The sequence below is a fragment of the Sinocyclocheilus grahami genome, unplaced genomic scaffold (assembly GCF_001515645.1).
Source record: "Sinocyclocheilus grahami isolate Dianchi unplaced genomic scaffold, SAMN03320097.WGS_v1.1 scaffold118.1, whole genome shotgun sequence".
Lineage (NCBI taxonomy): Eukaryota > Metazoa > Chordata > Actinopteri > Cypriniformes > Cyprinidae > Sinocyclocheilus > Sinocyclocheilus grahami.
The window spans coordinates 1,141,233-1,148,265 of NW_015505297.1; the positions used below are offsets into that span (position 1 = coordinate 1,141,233).

The 7,033-nt window shown below is 36.8% G+C and overlaps 1 protein-coding gene across 1 annotated transcript in view; it reads right to left on the reverse strand.

The window, feature by feature from the left end:
- Positions 1-7,033, reverse strand: part of LOC107589664 (mirror-image polydactyly gene 1 protein-like) — a 67,202-nt gene that overhangs the window by 56,407 nt on the left and 3,762 nt on the right. The gene's annotated exons all lie outside the window — the stretch shown is intronic.

Consider the following 7,033-nt stretch of genomic DNA (forward strand, 5'->3'; position numbering starts at 1 on the left):
CAAGAGCCAACCATCTACGCCCAGTATTTCTGGTTGTTGCAGGTCTGTCTAAACATTCCCGAAATACAAGTGCGTAAAAAAGCAGTAAAAATGCCATCCTGTGAAAGTGGCCCATCATTGTTCGGCCGGCCTCCTTTGGGAGCGTGAATGTGTTGAAAAGCCGAGGGGAGGCCGGGGCAACAGGACCAGGCACTCCGTCCTCATTACCACTTGATGTTTGAACACAGGCCACAGGAGTGACCGTTTAAATTGCTCCCTGTTCAAATAGTTCCCAAGCATCTGTGGTTCACAGCAAAGTAAGCCTTGTTTGTTTTCCTCTCTGCTTCGTGGGCCATCACTGGGTCGTCTGGAATCCTGCTCGCAACTGGGTGGTAGGAGTGTTAGCATCATACGAGTGTCAGTCTGAAACAGCACAGCTCTTAAGTTCATGGATCAGAGCTCCTGTGATACTGAATTTGCTTATTTCATAATAAAACAAAAATCAAGGAAATCACAAAGCTTTAAAATTAGGGGCCAAAACATTTACTTACTATAGCACACATTACATCAGTTAAAATAAGCCTGACAATCTTTATATCTGGATTCTTATTTAGCAAAAACTAAACTGTTAAAACTATTTATTTCTAGAATGATTTTAACAGTTTCCATAGCAGTTTAAACTGTTTTGACATATGCAAGAGAGATATAATCTTTAAGAGATTGTAGAAAATCATGGAAAATTAATACACACAAATGGACGAATCTCACAAAATCTGGGTCATATTTCTCCCCAAAAACAGAAGAAAACTATATTATTTAAGAATAATATCACGAAAATAAACATAAATGTAGAGATAAAGAAATCTGCTCTTATGACCTTTATTTATTTGCATTGTGACATTATTTTCATTACAGTTATGCACCCCTCCCCCATTCTCATTATGTCATGCAAAATAAAAATAATCATATACATTTAAACCATATAGTCAAGCATTTTTACATAATGTTATAAAATATAATTTAGACTGATTTAAATAAAAAAATGATACAGATTTATATAAATTTTTAATTACCATAATAAATGAGCATGCAAAGAGAATCAGAGAATAATGTGAATTACCAAGACTAAATGAATGAATGAATGAATGAATGAACAGCCCACTCTAATTACATTAGAGAGTATTCTGAAATTTCACAATTCAAGAAAATTCTAATGGTCTTCATGCAGAATTAATTTCTTATTTTATCTTTTGAAGTAAAATATGACCTGAACATGTTTTCATAAGACTGACCCAAACATCCACAAAAATTCTTAATTTCGAGAACCTTTCAAGAGATGCCAAACTCTCGTTGGGTTTTATAGCTTGAGTCTTTGTATGTTTGTGAGTGCGTTGGCCTTTTTGCTAGGTTTGTTTGGTTTCAGATCACAGTAACCAGGCTTCCACAGTTAAGCAGTGCCCATCCTAGGTCTATTCCTTAAACCAACACAGAGGCACAAAAGGGGAGGACAGAGCCCTGAGGAATCCCTCTGTCACTGGCAGACCACCCACTTAGGGAGCAGACAAGCCTGTTAGGCCACACGGCACTCCATTCTAGGGATTTTGAACTTCAATGGGACCCACAAGGAAGCCGAAGGGGTCGCCAACGCGCCTCCTGCTCTCCGTATAGCCAAGCACGGCGGAGAGTGAGTGAGATGTGATATCAGGGTGGGTGGCTGTCGGAAAAGCCGAGCAGGACCATACCATACTGCCGTAAGAGGAGCCGAGCTGATGGGACCAAACAGTACATTTACGTTTCCTGCCCGGACGGCCCACACAGGGGGAGGGGGTGATACGGGTTATGTCAAAGGTCGATCCACCTGCTAAGAACAAAGCTTGTTGAGACTGTAGCCCTATTTCTGCTCTTGTCGGGAAGGCCAATTAAACTCCATAGGAAACTTAGCGTGTTTGTTATGATGGACTTGGTGTGTGTGCTTTGAATTTGGACTGCAAAAGGACAGTTTACCCATGCAAGAAAACAATCCAGCATCTCAGTTGTAATAACACGACCCAGCCTACAAGCAGTCCGCTTATCCCAAACCATGTCAGACAAATAAAATCAGCAGGGAAACAGACTCAAGAGAAACATCGTCTCACAGGCATGAAATTCAATTTGGGTTCAAAGATGTGCATTCACCCTTATTTGGCTGCTCCATGCAACTTTGAAAAACAATCGTAAAGTGTAGCAACTACCAATATGGGATATTCAATGGCCGATATTGATATTTAAAGAGCAAAGCTGTTTTTTTACATTTCAATTTATTATTGTCCAGGCAGGGACAGACACTAAAAAAAAAATCTAAAACTGTCTAAAAATGGCAGACATTCACCTTTAGTTAGTCTGTAATGTTGCTGTTTGAGCATAAAAAAGATCTGCAAAGTTACAAAGCTCAAAGTCCACTTCAAAAGGAGATATTTTATTTAACATAAATCACTTTTCAAAAACTACAATGAACGACTCGTTTGGACTACAACGCATATTTTCCGGGATTTGTGATATCACAAATATCGACGAATGGGATGAGACCTGGTTGAGCTGCACTAGAGAAGGCAACGAGTGTTATCACTATGTCGGAGACACGCTAGCTTTCCCAAGGCAGACGAACTTAGAGTGGTTACAATCATCCGGGTTTAAATCACACTCAAATTGATTTGATTTTGATGCAATATTTACACTGAAGCTCACAGGCATCTATGGTAAGGGGCGTGCCATTTCTCGACCAGGCGCCGAGTGCTGCCAATCACAACACACACTGGCCCAGCTAACCAATCACAACACACACTGGCCCAGCTGACGTGGGCCTTCATTTGATACAGGAACTATTCGAGCCGTTCATGCCAGACTGAGGAGAGAGGTGTTGTAATAATGTAAAATATGTGAAAAAGAATGTGTTTTTCGAACAACCTAGTATGAGAGCCTGTTCTAGTACACCCCCAAAACAAAATCAAGACTTTGTAAAAGAGCATAATAGGACCCCTTTAAATTAAAACAATTACACTAAACAAAAATAAAACAACTAAAAAATTTAAATTGAACAAATACAATTTAAATGAAAACTGAAAATTGAAAAATTAAAGCTAATTTACAACATTAATAAAAAATATAATGTTACATACTAAATAACACTGATAGTTAATAGCATATTTCTACAATTACATCTGTAACCAAAATTTTTACTTTTTCATGATGCTGCATTTTTTCCACTTGGTGTCATTATAAGTCCATGCTGAATGCACGTTTAAAGAAAATATAAGAATCCCAAAACAGAGAAAATATATTTGCAAAAGCAAAAGTTCACCTGCTTTCTTCGCCTTCCAGGAGCTTCCTGTAGGTGGCGATCTCAATATCCAGGGCCATTTTAACATTCAGCAGATCCTGGTATTCACGTAGATGGCGCGCCATCTCATCCTTCATGTTGCGGATGTCGTCCTCTAGATGACCGATGGAGTCCTGGTACCCGGATGCCTCGATGGAAAAGTTATCTTCCATCTCTCTCATCTGACGCTCCAGGGACTCATTCTGAAATGATGGATCCGATCATTTGTAATTCAAGCAGCCATAATATAAAGCACTTTAATAAATGCTAATCAGGGTTATTAAAGTTAATTAAAACCAATAAATAATAATAAAATAAATATGTTACTTGTAATAAAATCTCTGAAATAAAAAATAAAATATTAAAATAAATTACATTTAATTTTAAATATTAAACATTTTAGTACATCACATTTAACTTGATGCACTAAAATAACTAAAACTACAACTGAAATAAAAATAAAAACTATATAGACATATTTAAAAAAAATACTAAAATTAAATGTGAATAAAAAAATGTAATAAAACTATAATTTAAAAACTATAATAGTATTGCAATGATACAATAAAAGAACACTGAAGCTAATATAATTTTCTCCAGTACTTACAGTTCCTTTAAGACCCTCTAAGTCGCAGGTGAGAGATTGAAGCTGCCGGCGATAGTCATTGGCCTCCTGCTTGGCCAGACGGATCCCTTCGTTGTTACGGGCAGCAGCTTCTGACAGGTCAGCAAACTACAAAAAAAGAGAAAGTGCAAGATAAAGAGAAAGCGCCATCTGCCTCTCTGGCTTTTGTTTTCTGTTGACTGTGCTAGTTTCATGTTTGAAGATCTAGGCTAATAGATCAATCGGTCCATTAGGATGATCAATACCATGACAGAGGAGCAGATGGTCTCTAAATCCACACAAACCTCTCTGTCGACCATCTGCCACGTCTTAAGGAGTTGATTCCTCAAACATCTCCCAATCACAACACACACTGGCCCAGCTAACCAATCACAACACACACTGGCCCAGCTAACCAATCACAGAGCATTTCGTATTTCAGAAAGCGGGCCTTCATTTGATACGGGAACTATTTGAGCCATTCATGCCAGACTGGGGAGAGAGATGTTGTAATAATGTAAAATATGTGAAAAATAAATGTGTTTTCTGTTCTAGTACACCCCAAAACAAAATCAAGACTTTGTAAAAGAGCATAATAGGACCCCTTTAATAAAATTATAACTTATCAAAGAAATTTTATGATAATTTCACAAATGAAAAACAATTATTTTTGATTGCACTGCATATTCAACAGTTTAATAACTGAATTTGACAGTCCTTCTAAAGAAGTATCAATTTTACAAACCAATCTCCTACTTAACGGCAAATTATAATACAGTTCTGGTTCACTAATTTGACTGACAACTATTTACTCAAACCGTATTGGAATTTACTTCCCTATTTGTATCACTCCAATTGTTTGTGCTCACTAAATATAATTACAATTCTATGGTTTACAACATACTTTCATTGGCAGAGCAAAAATAAGCAAAAAACTTACTGCCCTGTGTCCCGATATTAATTTTTAGTTTACAGAACTGTTCTCTAACAGCAATACAACACATGCAAATGTTCTGTAACAGTGCTGCTACTGCTAATCAGTCCTTATATTGATGTTCAAAACACCTTGCTTTTAGAATTGAATCAGCAATGTGCTTCTCATTTTAGAGGAACATGCACATTGCTATGTTGATGTCTTGGATCCCAGTAGTTGTACACTCTTTAACAGTGGTAAAGGATAATAGCCTTAAACTAAACAAACATTCAAGCTAGATTAAAGAAAGAACTGGGTGGGATCAATGCTTCATGCTTATCTGCCACCGAAAAGGAAGGAGATGGCTTTAATACAGGTGACTGCAATGCAAAACTTTACACAAAAAACCCCTACAGATAATATTAATGATCGTAAAACATTATTTTGCATGCGTGAGTAGCAGAAATAATGTCTGTGCACCAAAAACACACAACCCCATAAAAATCAGGCATGCAGCCATATACCCAGAGGCACACATACACACGCTAGGTGTCTAAGATATCAGGATACATGCTAAGTAGATCCTGTTCTAGGTCTTGGCCTCCACCCTTCACTAGGATGTAACGCTTTGGGTTGGGCTCTTCTACTGCAGGATGTGTCAGCACATCAGAGAAACAGCTAACCTGGCATTAACTCCGAAAAAGACAAACACACGCAACACAGAGGTCATGCTATGAAGGATCGAACCTCATCGGCGGCCTTTACAATGCACGTCGCTGTTTGAGAGTGAGTGACTGAAGCTCATATGATGATCGGTGAAGCTCTCCAACATACATACATAGATTAGACCATACAGATGGAGACTAGACAGTGCCAATACAAAGCATAAAGAGGAAGCAATAACACTTTACAACAAATGAATTACAATTACACTATTACAATTATTATATATGCAAAGAATATGAAGTGTCCTTCTTCATATATATATATGCTATACACCATTGTTCAAAAGTTTGGGGTCAATAAGATTTTTTAACGTTTTTGAAAAAAAAGTCTCTTATATTCACCAAGCATGCATTATTTGATCAAAAAAATACAAACCCGATTAGACACTGCCACTCTGAGAGGCTCTTTTTATACCCAATCATGTTGCCAATTGACCTAATAAGTTGCCAATTGGTCCTCCAGCTGTCCCTTATATGTAAATTTAACTTTTCCGGTTCTTCAGTGTCACATGATCTTTCAGAAATCATTCTAATATGCTAATTTGGTTCTTAAGAAACATTTCCTAATACTCTATCATTATTATCAATGTTAAAAACAGTTTTGGTGCTTAATATATTTTGGAAACCATGATATGTTTTTTTTCAGGAATCTTTGATGAACAGAAAGTTGAAAAGATCAGCATTTATTTAAAACAGAAAGCTTTAACATTATAAATGTATTTCCTGTTACTTTTGACCAATTGAATGCATACTTGCTGAATAAAAGTCCAAAACTTCTTACCAAAACTTCACAAACTTATAGTATACAGATGCTGAAGAAATATGGTTTTACACTAACAAGAATCAACAACAAAAATCAAGATTCTTCATACAGGGTACCATGTTAATACCATATGTCTTAGTATGTACATGGAGTACCATACAAATACATTGGTACGTGAAGATTTAGTGTCTTGATTTTATCATCTAATACCACAGGACTTTTAGTTTTAAGGGAACTGCCTGTAAAATGCAGGCTTTAATAAACCTTTATAGCTTTTTAAAAGTTGACAATCTAAATACATGTCATTGTTAGAACCCTTTGATATTTGACTGTTTTCAGAAGTCAATAAAAACTAATTGCAATCTTTAAGGTTAACATAATGAAGTAATGCCACAACATTAAGCACTTAAGACACTGTTTCTGTTTCTGAATATATGACATGATAAGGATGCCCTCTAGTGCCAATATTTAAGAATGCACTTACTCCAAAAGTGTGAATACTGTATATCAACCAAAACACAGTTACCTAATCAATAACCCAAATTTTCCAAAATTCACAAAACCAAAACCCCTCTGTCAAATACAAAGGATAGCATGCTCTTCTTACTCACCTTTGTACATATCAACCAGTGAATCCTTCAGTTCCTGTTTGTGCATCAATGACAGCTGATGCAGCTCCTCCTCACTCTCTGAG